Source organism: Hipposideros armiger, unplaced genomic scaffold (genome assembly GCF_001890085.2).
Source record: "Hipposideros armiger isolate ML-2016 unplaced genomic scaffold, ASM189008v1 scaffold_67, whole genome shotgun sequence".
In the NCBI taxonomy this organism is placed as follows: domain Eukaryota; kingdom Metazoa; phylum Chordata; class Mammalia; order Chiroptera; family Hipposideridae; genus Hipposideros; species Hipposideros armiger.
Window position 1 is genome coordinate 2303545 of NW_017731417.1, and position 21673 is coordinate 2325217.

Genomic DNA, 21673 nt, shown 5'->3' on the forward strand with positions numbered 1-21673 from the left:
TAATCATTCACGTCAATGGAAAATCAAAGTCAAAAGTTACTATTATTATGACTTTAATACTTGTGTTGCTGGCACAAAACCATTTGCAGACCAAACATCACCTTTCTGTGTGTATAGCAAATTTCAAAGGGCAATCAAATATCTCAGGGGGCCCTAAACTTGATGAAGGCATCTGAGAAGATTAAGTCCACTTACAGCCAAGAAAACAGGCTCTGAAAAGATCAGGGCTTGCCCCTTAGCTCATAATTAGCAAGAAGCAGAGCCAGGATTCAAACCTCCATGGTGAGCTGCCTCCATCTTTCCACCAAACCACTTGGCTCCTGTGAGAAAGCCCAACCTCCTGGAAATGTTTTTACCTAAGTACATAACAAGCACTTCTAAGTGCGTATATAAGACACTGTTATCAACCTTCTGAGACAACAGAAAGACACGCTGTGCTTGGGGTGTTTCAACTGTGCAGCTGGTTCCTCAAAACACTGTACCTATTTCAGTAGCACTTTCTTCCCCCAGGTGGCAGCCCTGTGGACAACTGAGAGCCTGCAGGGCACTCCTGGTCGGTAAGCTTACTCTGACCTCTTAAGCCACGGTGAATCCACGTGGTAACCCCCAGGAGTCCCCCAGCTCCAACAGACTCCTCACACATGCAGGAAGACCAGTGGAGCTGCATCCGGCCCAGAAAGGCCAGCTCCGCCTTCCGCATTCCCAAAGGTGGGCCCTGCAAGGAAGGGCAGCTCTGTCTCCCTGGGAGAGAGCTCCCCTGATTTTGTACCATCTCCCAGTGATGGGAAAGTAATTATCAAATGCTTGAAAATGAAGACTATCAGAGCCTAGCTGAGAAGAGTTTGGGGCTCTGTTTAGGTATTTTAAATTAAAGAAAGATCCTTCAATATTTAAAAAATCCTCCCACAGTGATCCACCTGACCTCCGGGAGCCCCAGGGCTAAGCCTATACATGCACTAGATGTTCAGGGCACGGGGGAACCACTGCAGTGGTTGCTGGTCTACCCCATCCTGTATTATCTGAGTGTGCTGGACACATGCCACGTGCCCCGCAGAGCCCTTCTACCCTTCTCCACTCTGCTCCCAGCTCTAGGATGCATCAAGTTCCCAACATTTGCTGACGCATCAAGAGTCTCCCTTGGCCACTGACTTCCGGTCTGGTTCCACCAAAGGGAGGCACCAGTGAGGGAAGTGAGGGTGGAAAGGGAGTGAGAGACGGCCTCCTTCCAGGGAAATTAGCTGCATCCTTCTACCAAAGGCCATGCCTCTACGGAGGGCTCATAATTTTAACTACTTTCTCCTTCACGTGCCAGTACTTCTTTTCTTTGCCCCTTCAGACCTAGGGGTGAGGAAAGTTCCTTGGTGTAGCTAGCAATTCCTGCACCCCCATCCCGGTCCCCTGGGGGGTGGTGCACCATCCTTGCTGGTTTCTTGTAACCCCCTTTATTAAATGCTCCTCAACTACTTCAGTTTGAGTGTGCCATCTGCCTCCTGCCAGGGCAGTGACTGGCAAAATAAAAACCAAACTGATCACCCTAGAATTTCACTCTTGGAACCTACATGCCACAATATGTGCATAATAATTTCCTTGCAATTTCTCCAAGTCACAGGTGACAGCGATCAGGCAGGGGAAAAAAAGGCCACCAATACTTCCAAAATAATTTACTATATTGCATACCTTGAAAGAGCAGAATTTGTCTTCTTCAAAAGTGAAGTGGAAATATTTTATTCATTTCAAACATGAATACTTGATTACAGTATTAGAAAAGTATGTTGTTACTAAAAATATTCTCTGTAGAATTCCTTTATAAGTACATTATCAATGATTACTATTATGCTTCAGAGTCACATTAACCGTGCATAAAAATTGCAAATAGGACAACAGCGTCAGTGAAATTTCCAGTTTTGCAAGAGCTGATTGAAAACGCTTCTTATCTTAAACACTTTATGGACTGGATAATAACAACATGGTATGAATTCAATTATTATAACAATAACAACATTGAATCAACATTTTTAAGAATTTAAGACTTAATAGTCAACCTCATCCTGAAGACCATTGATTGATGTTTTGTACTAAGCCAGGGTGACCTTCAGGAAATTAAAACATAAACCGAAGTTTCAAATGTAAAATCTATGAGCTGTCTCATGGGTGAAGGCAAGTGGGGAATCTCCAACAAAACTATATGATAGGATTCTGAAAAACTAAAACATGGATAACACACATTGACACTCATTAATCACTGAAAAATGGTTCCAATCCAATGTCAGTATCTACAATGTTAAAAAATTTTTTAAAAGGGCGTTCAACCAATTAACTGTAAACCATGTGTTGCCAAAATACTTTTTAAAGATGCCAAGTGTATGTCAACCAAGTGTGTTTGAGGAACAAGTCTATGCGACTTCATCTAAAGCCATCATGTGAAGGCTTATCGCAGCTTTTCCACGGACCTGGGCTCCTACAGAAGGGCGTTGGTTCCTTTCCCAGGGTTGAACCTGTTACTACAGGTCCCCGAGTACCAGCATTTTAGAAAATTTGCAACAAGTATTAAGGGAGGGAACACCATTTCTTTTTCTTGGGAAACCATGACAAAATCCAGATCTAACAGCCTTGGCCCTCTCCTATCTTTCCTACATAGTTATGATTTTATATTTATTTGTGTGGTTGACTAACGCCTATGTCCCCTTGCTAATAGGTGAGCTCTATAAAGGTAGGGACCAGTTCCATTTTGCCCATGACCCAGTTGAACACAGACACAGGTGCTCAGTAGATTCTCAAATCATTAAACCATACCTCCGATAGTAGGATTATGGAGAAAAATAAGTTTGAGACCACACTAAATATCCTTTTTCACAGACTTTTGACTTCGGAACTAAGGAATATTTTATTCTTCAAAATAAAAACTCAATCAAGAAAAGAACAGAACAAATTCAAATGAGATGTGACAACACGCCCACTGGGATGGCTAAAATGACAAACACTGACAATACTGAGTGCTCGTTAGGATGTGAAGCTGCTGAAGGCTCACAAGTGGCAGGGCGGAACGTAAATTAGCACAACCACTTCAGAACACGGTGTGGCATTTTCTGATAAAATGACATATACACTTATCATGAGACCCAGCAATCCCACTCCTAGCTATTGACCCAAGAGAAACGAGTTCATATATCCACACGAAGGCTTGTACAAGGATATTCAGAGCAGCTTTATTCATAATACCTAAAAACTGCAAACAATCCAAAATCCATCAGCTGGTAACCAGATAAACAAATTACGATATCGCCATAAAATGGAATATTACTCAGTAATAAAAGGGAATGAATTATTGATATGCACAATATTTGTGATTCTCATAAACATTATGCTGAGTAAAAGCAGTTGGAAAGAAAAGCATACTGTTCTACGATTTCAATAATACGAAATTCTAAACTTGGTAAAACCAATCTACTGAGAAAGAAAAGTATACCAGTAGTTGCCTGAGTGTTTGGATGGAGGGGGCGGAGACTGACTCAAAGGGGCAAAGGAAACTTTTTATGGTGACGAAAACTTTCTGGTCTCCACTATAGTGGCTGGTTACATGGGTATATACATATTAATCAAAACACTTTCATCGGGTACATTTATCATAAGTGTATTAAATTATGCCTCAATAGAGTTGATTTTTTTTTTAAAGAAAAGAGCAAGCCATAACTTTAAAATTAAAAAAATTTTTAAACAAAATAAGCTAACTAGAGGATCAAGTTGGTGACACAGACTTACAGGGACAAGAATTCTTTCACACGGCTTTTGAACTCAATATTGGCTGTACATTCTAGTGGAATGTATGTACCAAGGACAAAGTGAACCACAAAAAGAAAATACTATGTGTCAATCAGGATTATACTATTGATAGGGACAGACAACAGAATTTTGAAACTATTCTGTATATCTTGTAGAATAAAGCAAAAAGTGATGTTAAATGCGATATGGAAATATTACTAAACTCATGATTCTACTTTTCCTTAGTTCTGTGCATTGAAAGCCCCAAAATGGTACCACCCCAGCCACAACGAATACGCCTCATGTCCAGATTCAGTTTGTACACACCATTCTCCGCTGAAAGGAATCCGAGCTTTTTGGATGAATGAATGGCCCCCCCTGCCTGGAAACGGAAAGTCTACGATGAACCTAGGCCATTTCTGTGCAAGAAAGCAAGGAAGTACTCAAAGACTAAAATGGGCATGTTCCAAAGACATAAAAGGCGGCTTACAAAGGGCCTCATTGGCCAAATTTGGGACAATTTGAACACAAAAAGACAATGATGGCAATTTACTGTAAAGCACTGACTAAATAAAAACCTGTGAGTCCATAGTGACATTCACACAGAGAGATTCACTTGCCACCATTAGAGGTGATTATGACACAAATCCTTTTCTCTACAATTCAGTCACTACACTTGGGTCTGTGATGACAACTAAGGATAGAATTAGAAGAATCACCATTTTGCAACCCCTCCTTGCCCAGTGAAATAATCCAGGCAAGAATCACCAATGGATACGCACGCACGCAGTGCCAAATTATCTCTCCACAGATTATGGGCAAATTGCAAAGGGAATCACATATCATCCAGCAGAGTGATCTGGCATCACCAACTCAGGCCAGCGTTCAAAATTAGTATCACTGACAGTGGGACAACCTGGTGGGGTCTGATGGTTTAAGAAGCACCCAGCATTACCTGGCAACTGTTAAAACAAGCTTGAATCTAAACAAGCATTTGGATCTGGCTTCCAGGGCACACATAGACAAGATAAACAACATCACTAGGAAATAATAAGCCAAATTCAGGATGTGAGGCATCCTCTAAAACAACTGGCCTTGATCTAGAAAGAAAGAAAAGAAAAGAAAGAAAGAAAGAAAGGAAGGAAGGAAGGAAGGAAGGAAGGAAGGAAGGGAGGAAGGAAGGAAGGAAGGAAAGGAAAGGAAAGGAAAGGAAAGGAAAGGAAAGAAGGAAGGAAGGAAGAAAAGAAACGAAAGAAAGAATGAACAAAAGAAAGAAAGAAAGAAAGAAAGAAAGAAAGAAAGAAAGAAAGAAAGAAAGAAAGAAAGAAAGAAAGAAAGAAAGAAAGGGGATGGGGGGGATGGTAGGATCATTCCAGACTTAAAGAGATACAAAAATCCAGTTGCAATGCTTATATCTTCATTAGATCCAGATTTAAAAACAAACAAAAAGTTGCGAAAGACTTTGGGGAACAGCTGGAGAAGTTTGAACACCAACTACATATTTGATGCTGAAAGGAATGATTTCACATTTTCTGGGTGTGATAATAATGTTACGTTTATGCAGGAGAAGGTCTTGACTCCTACGAGATTCATGCTGACGTTTTAAAGGGTAAAGTGTCATGATGCCTACAACCTTCTTTAATTGGCTCATATAATTTATACATAAAGACAAAGCAAATATAACATGTTAACAATTATTGATTCTAGGTAGTAGGGTATATAGCAGGTCACTGTACTATCCTTGCAACTTTTCTGTAAGTTTAAATATTTTCATAATAGAAATATGAAAAGGGGGGGGAGAAAGCAGAGGTGACATCACAATTTGTAAAGTCCGATTCGAGAGAGAACCAGCACGCTACATATCTCCTTAGAAATACTCACTGAGCTGAACTGTGCCCATCCCCACAGATTCACATATTGATGTCCTAACCCCCAGGACCCCAGAATGTGACTGTATTTGGAGATAGGGTCTTTACAGAGGTAATTAAACTAAAATGAGGTCATCATTAGGCTGGGCCCTAACCCGCTATATGGCTGGTGTCGTACAAAGAGGAAATCTGGACACAGACACACACGGAGGGAAAACTGTGTGAAGATACAGGGAGAAGTCGACCATCTACCTGCCAAGGAGAGAGGCTTCAGAAGAAACCAACCCTGCCGACCCCTTGATCTCAGACTTCCAGCCTCCAGAACTGTGAGGAAATAAATTTCTGTTGTTTGAGGCCCCCCGGTCTGTGATACTTATTACGGCAGCCCTGAGCAAATGAACAGGGGAGATGGTCAGGAGAAGGAGAAAGGCTGCTCTTCTAATCCACATGGAGAAACGGCTCTTGCTACCTTGTGCACATTATCCATTCACTGATATAGAAAATCAAGTGCTCCCAGGATACTGCATGTGCGTGCGTGTGGAGAGGGGTGGGGGCTGAGATAGCTATTCGGGATGACTTCACGTCTGCTGCATCAGCTGGGGAATACCCAGACATCCTGGAATCGCGGCTTCTCGCACGCTCCCAAGATGCCTTCTCTCAGGGACAGAGATGTCTGCGGAGATCCCTGCAGCTTGGGTGTATCCTGGGAGAGACACTTAAGACGCACACGGCTGTCTGCGGTAAGGGATCAGACACCGAATTTTCAGAGAAATGTGTCAAATATACTAAAGCCTTTTCTCCTTGAAATAAAAGGAATAGTCTCATGCTTGTCATGGTTTCTAGTTATTAAAATAAGGGGGCATTTTAAATATGTATTTAATAGTGTTCAGTGTTTACCTTTTTGGAAACAAAGAAATGCAAATAAAAATAAGTAAAGCCAAGGAAATGATGTCTCATCAAATCTCTTTTCCTACTGTGCTTGAATCATGCCCAGGTTATGAGGATAGAGGGTCAGCTTTAGGATCTCAGGAAGCGAGAGCTGGAAAGGGCCTTAAGAGATCTCCTGGACAGCTCTCCTCACTTGACATTTAAGAGACCTAACCTCAGATGGGCAGAGCTTGTCGAGAGCACAGGGCTGGTGGCCTGGCCCCAGTCTCCAGGCAGGCCTCCCTCCACTTTGACCTTCACTCAGGGACCTGCCCTGGCTGTACCCAATCTATCCAGAGCCCTCCCCAGCAGACAGGTAAGGATGGAAAGGTTTTGCTGGAACCCTAGCCCACAGATTCTCAACATCTGCCCTACTGGCATTTGGGGCTGGGTAATTCTTTGTTGTGGGGCTGTCCTATTTCTCACAAGAAGTTGAGAAGAGTCCTCCCTGGTCTCTCGACCCACTCGATGTCAGTAACACCCCTCCCCCAAGTTATGAAAACCAAGTCTCTAGATATGGCCAAGTGTCCCCTAGGGGACCAATCACCTCCAGCTAAGAACCTCTACTCCAAAGCATGATAAACTACTACATGTATCATGAATCCCCTAAAAGAGCAAAGAGGAACCCCCAAATGCAAGCTCAATTTGAATCCAGAATAGCACCTTTCCCCCATCACTGACTTGACCCCCTGCAGATGGCTGAGGCTCTCTCTTCCGCATCCTCAATAAGGTCCCGTTTTCCCTCAATAAGGGACACCAAAGGACTTCAGTCTAGCCTCACCTCCTCACCTATGTTAATGTGAAAATACAGTCAGCTTTCTTGAGAAGGTCTCAGAAAGAACTCAGGGTTGACAGCACCGCCCCCACCTCCCCACGCACCTGTCCTTCCCGGTGTGGCCCCCTCAAGCCACATCCCTGAAAAGCCCTGCCCACAGCAGGATGATCACCTGCTTCTCACTGAGCGCTGAAGCCACACACGAGGTGCCCCAGCCCCCTTCCTTTAAAATCAGAGGCAATGACATCGCTGGCCCCATGGACCACAAGCCGTTCTGGGAATCACCTTCAGAATTGCCTGTGAAGATGGTCTCCGTGTGGACTAGAGGCGAAACCAGCCCGGAGATGCCTAAGGCTCTGCAGGTAACTCTGAAATCAAGCTCAGGGACCACAGGAGAAAAGCTACCTTCTCGGAAAATCATCACAAAGACACCACAAGGTAACAGAACTGTCACCTGCAAATATTAGTGATAAACAGGAATGATAATTCTCTACTGTAGACTACGGACTCCTAGTATTCCTGAAGCGACTCACAGAAGGATTAGGCCTTGGACCAAGGCCTCTGCCGACAAAACCACACGGATTATAGGTTTGTTCTTAATTTTCTAAAAAGCCTCCCCACGACATCTGGTGGCATGATCATAACAACCCTCCCCAACTATTAATAACTCCGTACCCCTGACATCCCGGCCCTGGAGAGGGGGCTGCCAAGTCTAGCCATGCAGTGCTCAGAGACCAGGAAGGGCTTTGCGACATCTGCATAAAACAGGGTAAAGCAGGCCCCAGGCCCTTTGCATGATCCTCTCAACTCTCTCCAAAGCCTCACCTGGTCCATACACAGCCCACACATCGGGCTGTCTACTGGTGATCTGTAGAAGACCTTTCGGTGCCTGAAGTCCACCAAGGCCAGACCAGATCCAGCATCTTCTCCCATCGCCCCCCAAGTCCCCCCTTGCCTCCTGCTGCTTGCCATCATGACATCACCATGCTCTTAAACCTCAACTCACAGTCTTCTTCCTTGTCTGCCCACCCCACGGCCCCCAGGTGTCATCACAGCCTGTGGATTCTAACTCCGGGACAGCAGGTCTGGTATCACCAAGGCCTTTCCTACAGCTTCCAGCCAAGCTCGACCCCTCATTACCCTGGCCAAACCCCCAGCCCGTCCTGGGCTCAAATCCACCGTTCTGCTTCCTGCTGCCAGGTGTAACTACCCCAAACGCCACTCCTGTCACACTGCTCTCCTCTCCGTGCTCCAAGCCTTCTACAGCTCCCCAGTGTAGACAGAACACACCCTACCTTCCAGGCGCGCGAGTCAAGCCCTCCTCCACACAGCACCTTCCTTAGCTTTGACCTCATCCCGTGCCATCATCCCCTCCCCAGTTCCCTCCTGTTCCCCTCTTCCACCGGCTTCCTCTCCAGCCTCGTCAGAGTCCATCCTGGTTTGTTCCTGCCCCTCCCATGGATGTCCTGAGGTGGGTCGGAAGGGCTTCACAGTCGGGTGGATCTCAGTTCAGATTCTGCTCCACCGCTGACTAGCTATGTGACCTGTGAAAGGTCCCCTAATTGTCTCTCTGAGCCTCAGTTTCCTAGTCTATAAAACGGGACGATAGTCGTGCACTTTGTAGAGTGCTGAGATCATTCAATAACACAGGGAAACATTTGCTCAAGAAAGGGTAGTAACTTAGGCCGGGAGAACACAGACCACAGCTTGCAGGTCACACTGAACGAGATGAGTCGTGGGACAATGGAAAGTCTCCCCGTCCAACACCGTTCCCGCAACACCTTTTACTCGGAGCACTGAGCAGTTTTGTGTTTTGAACATGAGGGTTTGTCCCCCTCCTCCCCCACCCTGCCTTTTTCTTTTTTTGGCTAGAGCCAGTACCATCTGTGAATTACGCTGCACAGGCCAGGTTTTCAGTCATTTGAATAAGACCTCAGGGAGTCTGAACTCAACATATGTCCCACAAAAACATAAAGTAATTCATATGCTTTCATCTATTAATTGGGAAAGGGCGCTTTTTAATCAATGCCTACATTTTTACGAACAGTCAGAGAAATGTCGGGTTCCTTCCACCACACCCAGCATGGCAAAAAAAGGCATCTTCCAACATATCAGCCTTCTCTAGCTAGAGGTAAGAAGGGAATACTAGCATTAAAGAGTAAACACAACGGATGGTTTTCACATAAAAATAAGAGGGGCGTGTATTAGCTTCTTAGAGCTGCTATAACAAATGACCACAAACTTGGTAGGTTAAAACAAAAGGCTCGCTCACAGGCCAGGCGTCAGAATCAAGAAGCTGACATGGCCACGCTCTTTGAAGGCGTGCCTCCTGCTAGGTCTGGCGGCTGCTGGCTCACAGCTGCACCCCTCTGATCTCTGCCTCCATCGTCACACAGCCCTCTTCCTTGGCTGTCTACGTCCTCTCTCCTTCCAGGGACACGAGTCATGGGATTTGGGGCCCACCCTAACCCAATATGACTTCACCTTAACTACTTAATCTGCAAAGAAACGTACAATATTTCCAAATGAGGTCACATTCTGAGGTTCCAGGTAGGCATGAATTTTGGGGGAGACACTCTCCAGCCCATTACAGTGATCACACAGGAAAACCAGAAAATGTTCTAGAATCATGAGAGCTAAGAAAAAGAACTTCAGTGATAACTACAGAAGTTAAATAGGCTTCTTCTCTGATACCAGCCCCAGTGGTTTGACAGTAGCTTATGGGAGCAACACTCAGAGCAGCAGCCGGACCCTGCTCGCGGGTGTGAGAGCCGCAGCTGATGAGGGTTGCCCACCCTGGGCGTGGAATGCAGGACTGGGCATGATGTCCACATCTCCGCACTCTCGGACCTGATTCAACATGCTCACTTGGCAGATGTGGAAACTCAGCCCGTGAAATGTTCAGGTCACGCCTCTTGGAAGAGTTAAGGACTAGACTCCGGGTCTCCTGAGTCCACACCTGACACCGCCCTTCCAATAGCTACAATGACAATGTACAACTTTGTGTCAGAGACGAGCCACTTACGAGGGGCCGACACTACAAATCAGCAGATGACTTGCTTTGGCAGAAATTGGTTTCATCCACTTAGAAACTGGTTTACTAACCTAGATCGATAAACTTCCTTCCTTCAACAAACAATAGCCACACACCTACCACAATACCAGGAATGAGTCCTAGAAATATCTAGTCTGGTTGTAAGAGACAACAAAAAGCAGTGTAGAGACAGAAAGATAAAGATGTGCCCACAAGATTATGGCTCCACTGAGAAGAGGAACTCAGCCTGGCCTGGACAGAGAGCATCATGGAAGACTGCTTGGAAGAGGTGACCCCTGCCAAAGTCTAATGGATGAGCAGAAGTGATCCAGGAGCAGAGAAGGATAAGGCCATAACTAACAGCATGAGCAAAAGCCTTGATTGTTACTGTACATGGTGTAAACTACGTGGTTTTACATCCCTTGGAGAAAGAGCCCCACAATGTATTCTATTTAGAATCTGGCACCTGAGCATCAGGACTCTCTTCTGAATTGGCATTTTACCAGAGAAGCAGAATTATGTAACCAGTTGAGTTTCCACTTTTGCCTTGGCCATCAGGGCACTCAATCACAGCAAATGTATCAGCTTACGAATCTGGAATATTTGCTTTCTCCCCGCTGTCTAGAGGGTTTGTCTATTTTTTATTTTTACATGAACATGTCGTATGTCTTGGGGTAATCCTTATTAAAAGGAAGTGGGGTATAAATTACTATAAACATGCTGATAAGGGATCTATGCCATTGTCTATGTATACGGTACTGGAAGTCTAACAGCTATAACCCCAACACCCTGAACCTAAATTAGACTTCACATGGCTAATCTTCTTCAGAACCCCGAATCCACCAGCTTCTGAGGGGAAAGGGGTGAACCAATTTACTAGGAAAGCCATCTGGGTCCTGAGGAGTGAAGCAAGTTTCTCTCTGAGTAACAAAGACTGAGGGGGAAAAAAAAAAAAAAGAGTTGGTTAATGTTCTCTCTGGGCTCTTAAATTTAGCTCATACACTAGAGGGAGAAGCAGGCAAAGGAGGAAGCAAACAAGGCGAGGACTACTTATGACCGATCGTAAAGAGCCATCCATCAGGGCCGTTTTCACAAAGCCTCAGTTTCACTCACGGAGAGAATAAAAGAACTGAAGGTCAGCCTTACAAAAGCTCAACACCCAACCACTTTGAAGCCTTGATCCTCCCTTCATTTCCTCAGCTCCGCAAGTTCACGGGCAGGCTCCACCTCAGCACTCAGGTGCCCTCACTGCCAGCTACCTGCTCAGCAGACGCACACTTGGGGACCTGGGCTGGGCCAAAAATCCCCCTCTTCGACCAGGAGTAAGGAGATCTGACTGTTTGGGAAAGACGAGCCAACCAAAAACCTGTTTTTGAATTGCTTCCCGTGCACATAGCATGTGCCACCGGAGATAAACGATAAGGCATCACCCCTGACATCACGGAGCCCATCTGGAGTCACAGACGTGGCGTCCCACCGGAGTCGTCACAAAGGGTCACAGAGGCGCACACTGCACAACTCCAGAGGGTGCCATTTCACAAAGGCGACAACGTGAGGCTGCAGCTCTAACCCTGGCACTGCTAGGCTACCAGAACCTCAGCGAGCTACTTACCCAATCTCCGAAGGCAGTTAAGAGAATTGAGAGATTAGAAATGTAAGGTTAAACAAGAAAGTGCCTGACATAACAAGTGCTCAATTAACATCAGCTCAACAAATCATTATCTCATTAGAGTGAAAGCCAACTGTTATGAGTCAGCTCGGGCGGCTGTCGCAAAATACCACAGACTAGGTTAGGTGGCTTAAACAACAGAAATGTATTTCTCACAGTTATGGAGGCTACAAGTCCAAGATCAAAATGCTGTGACTGCCGTCTCACTGTGTCCTCATGTGGCCTTTCCTTGCTATGCAAGCTCTCTCTCTCTTCTTCTTCTTAAAAAGCCACCAATCCAACTGGATCAGAACCCTCAGGACCTCACTTAACCATAATTACCTGCTAAAAGCTCTATCTCCAAATACTTACAACTTCAACATACACATTTCCAGGGGCACCAATCAGACCACTGCACCAACACAGGGAACACGGCCATCAGTACAATATGTACTGAGTGTCTACTATATTTCAGAAGTTGTACCCTCACTTTCATTTCATCTTTAAACAGCCATGTGAGAAGGGCATGATTATTCTCACATTACAGAGGACACGAAGCTCATTAACAGTAATTAATTAGCTGAAGGATACACAGCTCGCACTTGGTAAAACAAAGGTTCATACCTAGGTCTCTGATTCCATCTCCACACCCCTAAAAATCACCCGCACTGCTCCTTATGTCATGAGATGGCAGACTTTGTTATAAAGTTCACTAAAAACTCCACAGGCAGACTATATACATGGCAAGGGCCAGAGAGAGAGGGTGACTCCATTAAGGAAATGGGCTTTAAACTGAGCCCTTAGGAATGAGCTGGGTTGGGGCTGACAGAAGGGAGAAGGAACAGGGGTCCGGATGACGACAGCACGAGCTGAGGACCAAGCCTGGTGGGTTTAGCAGAGCAGGCAGTGGGCACGTGTGCAGGAGCAGCATGAAACAAAGACAGGTAAATGGGTGGAGGCTCCAAAGGCTCCAGAAAGCCCGGGAAGAGATGGGAACTTACTGCCATGGGTGGCAGCAACCAGTGAGGGCACATGAGAACAGTAGTGATACGACCTGGGGTACAGGGGACAGAGGCTGGAGACTGGAAACGCAGCACGTAGAACTCGGGGATCGAAGGTGTGGGACCTGCTGGGCGAGGTCAAGAGGGCCAGGTGCTGGCCTCTGCTCTTTCTGAGTTCTCAGAAGACAGATGACCAAGGAGAGGAGCAATCAGACAACCGCCAGGGGGACCAAGAGAATGGGGGTGGCATTCATTCATTCATTCAGCAGAGCTTCGGGAGCTTCCGGTACAAAACGCTGTCCTCCATTTGAAGGTGACAGACGTACACAAGTAACAAATACACGTATAAATACACCTGGGCTAGGTACCCGTGGAGGAGAAGTCCTGACAAAGCCCAGCAGGAGGGCTTCAGGAAGCCTTCTCAGAAGAGGTGTCCTTACAGCTGGAAACTGATAGGTGAGAAGGTGCCAGGTTCGGTGAGCAGCAAGAAAACCAAAAGTGAACCACCTCAGGGGCTGACAGTAAAGGAGAAAAACGTGATGAAACTGGATGGATTCCGGGCATCAGGAATGGGGCTCTAAGCGCGGCGCACCAGGGCGGTCAGCACACTGGCCCGAGTGCTGTGTGGTGCCAGGAACACCCACGAAGGAAACCGGGAAAACGGGAGAGTCCAAAGCAGGTGATCCAGAAAGAGAAAATCCTGGTACGCTGGGCATCCGAGGCACCGGGGAGAGGAATGAGGGTGACTTGGGACTGATGCAAAGACATCTTATAAAAAGGAAGTATTTATTCGGGAAAGCTACAGCGGGCAGAACTGCAGCCCAAGGGGGCACTTACAGATCTGTTTGAGTTCTCATGGCAATCCTTTTTTCTCATCTGTGATGCTTTCCTGAAAATGGGTTTGCAAATAAAATGCAGGGAAGTCAAAAGCTTGTATGTTACAATGTCCATCTCCCAAGCATAAAGGAGTGTTCCTTCTCGGAGTACTTAAAAAAACCAAACAAAAAAAACAAGAAGGATTATGAAATCCCTAAATACACCTAACCTTTCAGATTCAAGCACCGACAATTCTTTTGCAGCATTTCACACGTGCCCTTTAATTTTCTTCTTTCCCCTCACAACCGAGGGGCTCTCTCAGTACCCACCCAATCGACACCCAAGAGTCAGGCCCACTGGTTTCCAGCTCTTCCTCAATGGATGAGCTTAGGAGAATTATGCTCTTCATAACTCTTATTAACCTTTTTAATTTTTAATTTCAAATTTTATAAAACAAGGGCAAAGTCTACGAACATTCCAAATGATTACACACACAAAAGACAAATGTGCTACAAAGGCAAAGATGAAAAGCTACTAAAACGGACATGCTGGGCTGGCAGGCCAGGAAGCATGAGTAGCAGCGTCCACTCGATAGTGTGTACGAAACCACACTGAGCATTCAAAGCGGGGTCTGCAGGTGTCAGGGCGTGATGCTAGCAAGCCCACCATGGAGGTCTCACAGAAATGACTCAGGCTGGCCATGGCTACACAGGGGACCTCCTGCCCTTTGGCCTATGGCAGGGGGGTGGACTTAAGAAATAACGTTCTTTCCGACTATGAAATTTTATGAAATAAAGACTTTTTTCAGTTTTGTAAACCATAAAAATTCTGCACTGGAAATATTTTCAGGTGTGTGTGTGTGTGTGTGTGTGTGTGTGTGTGTGTATCTTAATGCATACATATGTGTTTTAAAAGTAAGAAAAACTGTTACTTTAAGAAAATGATAAAGCTGTAAAATCCACTAATATATTTTTCAATCAGAAGACTCTGTTCGGGGATTTTCTCTAAGCTGCTTTTTTTTTTAAAAAAAAGCGGAAATCCCAATCCACAGAGCAGACAATTTGCTTTTTCTTCAAACTGACAAGCAGCATTATTTTGTATTGGATACGAGAGAATTCTTATTATTGTATGTGCCTTTATTCTAGAGGGGAAAAGTCTAGCAAAATAATATACAAGGTATTAAAGGAAATAAAAATGGCACAAGGAAGCTCCAAAGTAATTGAATCCACTCGTATGACCCAAATCTCCAAAACACTTCTGAAGTCTGTGCCATCCCCCCACGATGACGCTGTGAGAGGCACCGCCACCGAAGTCCTCCCAGATGGGAGGGGAGACCCTCTCGAAGGCCGAGTCCAGACTCACATTTAGTCCAGTTCCTTTTAAGAGTCCCTGCCCTCATCATGTGGGAAAGGTCACCGACAAAAGAACAGAAGCTCAAAGCTTCCGAATGAGCTGAAGACAGTGTCAGTAGGCAGTCTCTCCAGAAAGTTCTCATTCTAGCTGCTAAGCTTAACAGTGGATCCAGCCAACCACAATCCAGAGGGAAAGAGGACTGGTGTGTAGGGAACTGCGTTGACCTTATTTATGTTTAGTCTCCTGGGGCCAATTAAGGAGGGTGAGAACTTTGGGGAAGAGAATCACCTTGAACCCAGGGAGCAGCCTGACCGCCCATCAGCAGCCCAGGCTGACCTCAGCTTTCAAGGGCGGCTAGCAGGTCCTCCTCCTGGAGAAGCACCTCGGTCACAGGGCACAACTGCTGCTCAGAAAGAAAACAGTGTTACACTAGGCAGACTGAAGACACTCGACAAAAGTGCCTTCAGATGCTTACTCAAACTGAGGTCATACAAACACTGAGTCATCGGGAACAAAATAGCCCATACATTAATAATTCTCAAGAGATCCAGTCAGTCCCTTCGCTTCTATACCACGAACTCATCTGACGGGAGCATTCGCAGTTGTACAAACTGAGCCTCATGATTTCATTGTTCATTCAAAAGGGTTTTCTGCTTAGGAACATGTTACTCCAAATAAAGAGTCACTCCAAGTTCAAGGTTTAGATCGGCTCTGAGTAAGAAATGTTGGGCAGGTATGGCACCTTGTTAGACCAATTCAAGCTGACCTCCAGGCAACAAAAACCACGTACGGGTTCAATGCATCTCAGACCCTGTGAGGGGCACAGACGGCAAGTGAGTAGGCCCCGGAGACAGGTGCCCGGGTGCAGGACAGCAGACTCAGTGATGGCTGACTGGGGAGAAGGCGGATGCAGACCAGTAAACACCTCAAATTCTAAGTAGGGAGGGGTGAGCTAGAAGGAAGGGCGCCTTCTGAAGAATAAATCGGGTTATGAGAGGGTGAGATGAGTGTCGCGGGGTTAAAATTAAATGACACCTTTCAGGATTTTCAAGTAAATCTAAAAGACCAAGCCTTACTCCTGTCCATCCCCCAAAGAGAAACAATAACAGCCTTTTATAAAACGCTTTTATTTAGAGAAAAGACGGGAGGTTAGAGAAAGAAAACTCAGTGGGGCTTATTACACATCATTTCCGATAAAGAAAGTTCAAGTACATGACAAATTAACTGTGGTCCAGATTAAGACCCCATTGGTTTGTGCCACCACTGTGCTCTCTGCTTGCAGTCTGGGTAGCAACTACAACCATAACCCTAATTCTCTCCACTTTGTCGTCCAGATCCGTGGTCTCATCCACCATTAAAACGGAAGGGGAAAACAAGCCATTTGCTCCCTAACTTGGCCTCCTTTTCTTTAATGTGAACAAGGTCGGGTTTCAAATGGGCTGGAACAGGCAGAGTTAAGAGTGGGAAGTTTTAACCTCAGGAGGCGTGGGCTCTAGACCCAAGCCCATCACCGGCCCCCACTGTTCGGCCACAGCATCTTTCTAAGCCCCCGTTCCCTCCTCTGTGGAAGGACACAGTCCACTGCACAATTCCTAAGTACTTTTGGCTACATTGTAGCCTAAAGTCTTTAGTGTAGGCAGAAACTCATTGTTACTTCTTTTTGTTGCAACATTAGTGTCCCAGGGCTGCTTTAAAGAAGTGCCACAAACTGGGTGACTTAGAACAACAGAAATTCATTCTCTCACAGCTCTGGCTTGAAGTCCAAAATCCAGGTGTCAGCTGAGTTGGTTTGTTCTGGGAGTTCTGAAAGGGAACTCTTCTGTTGCGGCTTCTGGTGGCTACCAGCCATCCCTGAGTTTCTTGACTTGCTGGCGTATCACTCCAACTTCTACCTCCATCTTCACACACGTTCTTCCGTGTGTGTGTGTGTGTGTGTGTGTGTGTGTGTGTGTGTGTGTGTGTGTCCCCTCTCCTCCTCCTGTAAGGACACCCATTATACCAGATTATACCTGAATCCAATATGCCCTCATCTTAACCTGATTATATCTGCAAAGACCCTATTTCCAAATAAGGTCACATTCACACGTACTGAGGGATGGGACTTCTACATACGTATCTTTTTGAGGGATACAATTCAAACCACAGGGCACCATGAGACATCCAGCGATGACACTGTGAATAAACTGCCATTTCTGAATAGATTATCTGGAAACCTTCATGGCCGTCTCTAAATTGCTGAGGGTAAGCGATACCGCAGTCAGCCATGGCCAGATGACAGCCACAAACACCCCAAACTTGTACACCCCAGCACGAGGGTAAACGAATGATGCAAAGTGTGTAAACCAAATATTTTACACGGGGGGGGGGGGCAGACCCACTGGGATTACATTTCATAAGATTCAACCACTGCTAAAAAAAATAACCATCTGGCAATAATCACACCTGCACAGATGGCAGGCCTGTCTGGAGTGACGGTGACAGAGGGACAGAAGTGAAGAAAGAGCGCAGAGGTGTGACGTGTCTAGAGTAGGAACTTGGGGCGGAAAGATGAGGAAGACCACAAATGCCCTTCAGCACCTCCGACTTCGCTGGGAGGTTATTAAATGCTGTTTGATAAAGGAATGACATCATCAAGAGAAATGCACAGAGAGAAAGAAGCCAACAGCCCAGTGTGGACACACCTGGCTGATATGGTCAGGTACACGTGTGTGCCACGGGTGCCCGCACGGCCATGCGTAAACCCAGAATCCCACTGCCGTAGGAACAGGATACTTGGAGCTGCGGTTGTCTAATGCTGGGGTCGCGTGAGCACTGAGGAAGCGTTTAAAAGAGCTGGGTCCCAACTGCTGCCTGTAAGACACAGGCGAGAACAAGAGACCCAGTGGGACCCAGGGAGACACAAGATGCAACTTTGTCAGAGCTAGTGAGTCCCTATTTATGCAACTTCATAGAGTTTTAAGCATGGTGCAAGAAAGGGCTTACAGATCACACACAGCGCAGTTCCGTGGTTCCCAAGTGGAAAGGGAGTGCTAGCACTGTGAGGGCAGGGCTCGATTCTCACACTTCCCCAAAGCCTTTCGGAAATCACATTATACACAACACTGCTGTGTAAGCTGCCACGTCCAGCTCCTGTGCTTGGGGCAGACATGTCCTTAGCACACTGTGTTGACACTGGTTATCGGATGCTGACCAGAACCTATACCTGGTGGTCATCCTATGTGTCTGACAAAAGCATAGAGTGGGGAAGGTAATAAGAGTCCTTTGTGGCCAATAGTTTGGGAACCGTGGATCTGGGCTAACTCAGCTTACAGATGAAATGCTGGATGAACACCGTGGATAAACACCTGTGGGCCCACAAAAGGTTTATTGAATGATGAGATCAAAGGTTCTGAGAGGTGCAGAGACTTGCCCAAGCTCACAGAGCTGGTTAGCTCTAAAACCCAGATCCCCTAACATCAACATCAGTGTTCTGTGCACAACCCAAGCGTTCTCTCTATTATCCCTCTCTGTGCAACCTTGTTCATCAATGCCTACAAAAACCATGAGGCAGTCTCCCCTCCCCAACCCTACCACAGCACCTTGTATGATGTCATATGCCACGCTGTGTATGTGTTTCTTTATAAGCATCTCTCTCCCACTCCACTGGACTCACCCTTGCTTTGCTGATGCCTAGCACAAAGGCTGTTTATAGGCATGAAATCAATGTCCGCTGGATGAATGAACAAGTTATGAGAGTTTCAGGCACTGCGCAGGAGTGGTGTCATTACATTATTTAGTAATATTATTTTAGAGAAACAACCCCCATCAATATATACTGATTTCTAAGGATGGGGAGAAAAATCTTTAAAATGAGTCAAAGAACCAGAGATAATGAATGTACACTTAATAAAAACAGATACTTAGGTAAAAAAATCTTACAACAGTCCTCCAATTACACTTATCACCACTTCCAAGCAACCTGCAGATAATCTCTGTATTAACAAACAGAACCGGGTCCTTTGCTCAGGATCTGTGTAGATTTCATCAATGGTTATAATTCTAATTAGCAGGTAACTTAAAATACTGTCCATAGACTCATTCAAAGACTAAAACCCAGGAACATTCTGAGTAATTATGGAAACAAAAATTTGATTGGTCTGAGCATATTTTTCAAAGGTCACAAACAGAAATGATAATTCGCTTATAAAAAATTTGGTGCATTCAGTGTGACTCAAAATAAGACACATGAAAGAAAATAAATCCTATGTAAATGGCACAAGTTCATGTCTGCATCCAATTAATCAGAGTCCTTGAGGAAGGAGTGAAGCAATGAGAAAAGGGCACCAGACCAAGCGACTGCAGAGCTGGGCTCTTTGCCGAGACACACGGGTTTTTTTAGCAAGTCACTTGCACTATTTGGACCTCAGATTCTTCATCTATAAACCCACATCATCTTCTAGAATCCCAGTAGAGATCCCTAACAAAGAACCACAGGGAACACCCTCAGCAAATAAACATCTGCTGTGCTCCAGTGCACTGTAACAAAGTGACAGGCTATTGGGTGTTACCTACAATTAAGTGAATTCCACAGGGCAGGGACCAACTCTCCTGGATGCCTGAAGCCCCTCTTCCTCCAACAACTGCAAAGCATTCTTTGCTCAGCACATTCAGTACTAAGGCTTGGGTTTCCTCTCTTCCTTTTAACTCTTGACAAGAGGGCGGTAGCAATGGCAAAAACAGGAAGGGAGGAAGGCAGCTGCTGGCTGCTGAAGGTAGATAGAGGCAGGTATCTGAACATGGCCCACAGAATTACAGTGGACTGAAAAAAAAGGAGGCAGCACTGTTCAGCATAATTAGAGAAGGCTACTCATTCATCCAGGATACACAAACTGTAGTTCGTTTTTTTTATTTGTTTACAGTAGCATCAAGTAATTAACAGCTTCAGCATAAATTATTAAAATACCATTCTGAAATACTGAGCTTATACAAAAAATCCTAATGGATAAATTATGGTATGTTTTCACACTTGATTTAAGAAAACCTCAGAATTATAATTTATTTCAATGTAGCTTTTACACAAAATATATACACTCAAAATGTGACAAGTATTTTTATACCCTAAAAACAGGATACACAAACCTTATTAACAGTACATGCTCAAGTGTTCCCCAAAAGCTGACCCTAAGTTTATTATAAAATACTTGAATTGGTGGCTTAGGGTTTGTCCATTCTCCCAGAAGGTATTTCAAGAATGACTACTGTGTGCTGGGCAACATGCTAGATGCAAAAAACGGACAAGAAGGGCTCCCTGCCCTCAATCTCAGGGTGGGGAGCAATGTGAAGGGAGGACAACGGCAGGGACAAGCATGAAGGAGATAATTATACGACAGAATAAGTGTTATAAAATAACGAAGTGCTTGGGGAACAAAACCTAAAATGGCAAAGGATGTTTTCCTGAAGATTCTGCAGAGTGGTGCAGGTCAGCTGGGTCTTCCAAGTTGAGACTGCAACGTCCAGAGGAGAACAGAGGAGGAAAAGCATTCTAGACAGAGGGAACAGTATCAGAGCATATGGCCTTCTGCACAAACAGGGAGTCCCGACACACGGCGGAGGGACTAGAACCTCGAATAATGACAGGAAACGATGAAACGGGAAGATGGATTCTTTTAAATGGTGGGAGGGGAGGGGAAGAAGCATAGATCAAAAAGAGATTTCAGAGACACATCAATCAAATGTAATACGGTAGAACTTCTTTGGATGCTAATTTGAACAATCCACTGCTAGATATCTTTTTAGCAGACAATCATATACATTCTAAAACAGACTAGATTTTGGGTGATACTCAAGAATCATGGTTAATTTGTTTTTAGGCGTGATAATGGTTTTACGGTCGCGTGTGTTCTTATTGTATTAGAGATACATTCTGAAATATTTGAGGATACAATGATACACTGCCTGGGGTTTGCTTTAAAATAGCCTGGCCAGGGAGGTGAGAAGGGGCAGCAGAAGAGGACAGGATAAAACAAAGCAGGCCACATGCTGATGACGCATACGATGTAACCCATGATGGTTACATTGTACATGATACTTCCTTCTGCCAGTTGTGAAATCTTCCACACAAAAAAGCTTAACAACAGGCAACCCAGCTGCAGACATGGTCCCTCTAAGCCTCGCTTCTCAAATTTCAGTATAAAGAAGAATCATTTGGGAAGTCGCTTAAATGCAGATTCCCAGGCGGCAGCACCAAAAACTCTCAATCAGTACATCTGGGCTGAGGCATTTCTAATAAATACGAGCTCCCTCTAAAGCTGGTAGTCAGAGCCTCGCTTTGAGACAAACCACTCCAGGTAACAGGAGCCACTGAAGGGCTGTGACAAAACAGGTTTTGTGTGTTAATGGAGCCCTCAGGCGGAACTGTACTAGGTGCATTTGAGGGGAGCCAGTTAACTGGAGAAAGAAAGGGGTTAGGGGGCTCCTCCACCACCCAGCAAAGAATGGAGACCAGTAGCAGTG

The 21673-nt window shown here is 45.3% G+C and overlaps 1 protein-coding gene and 1 long non-coding RNA gene across 7 annotated transcripts in view; one reads left to right on the forward strand and one right to left on the reverse strand.

Moving 5' to 3' along the window:
* LOC109382662 (uncharacterized) overlaps positions 1-4895 on the forward strand; it is a 19062-nt gene extending 14167 nt beyond the window's left edge. The window contains exons 6-7 of the long non-coding RNA XR_002123960.1: positions 511-708; positions 4006-4895. This is a non-coding gene — a long non-coding RNA (uncharacterized LOC109382662). The remainder of the gene's footprint in view (positions 1-510; positions 709-4005) is intronic.
* Positions 1-21673, reverse strand: part of FOXN3 (forkhead box N3) — a 383907-nt gene that overhangs the window by 194853 nt on the left and 167381 nt on the right. The window lies entirely within an intron of this gene.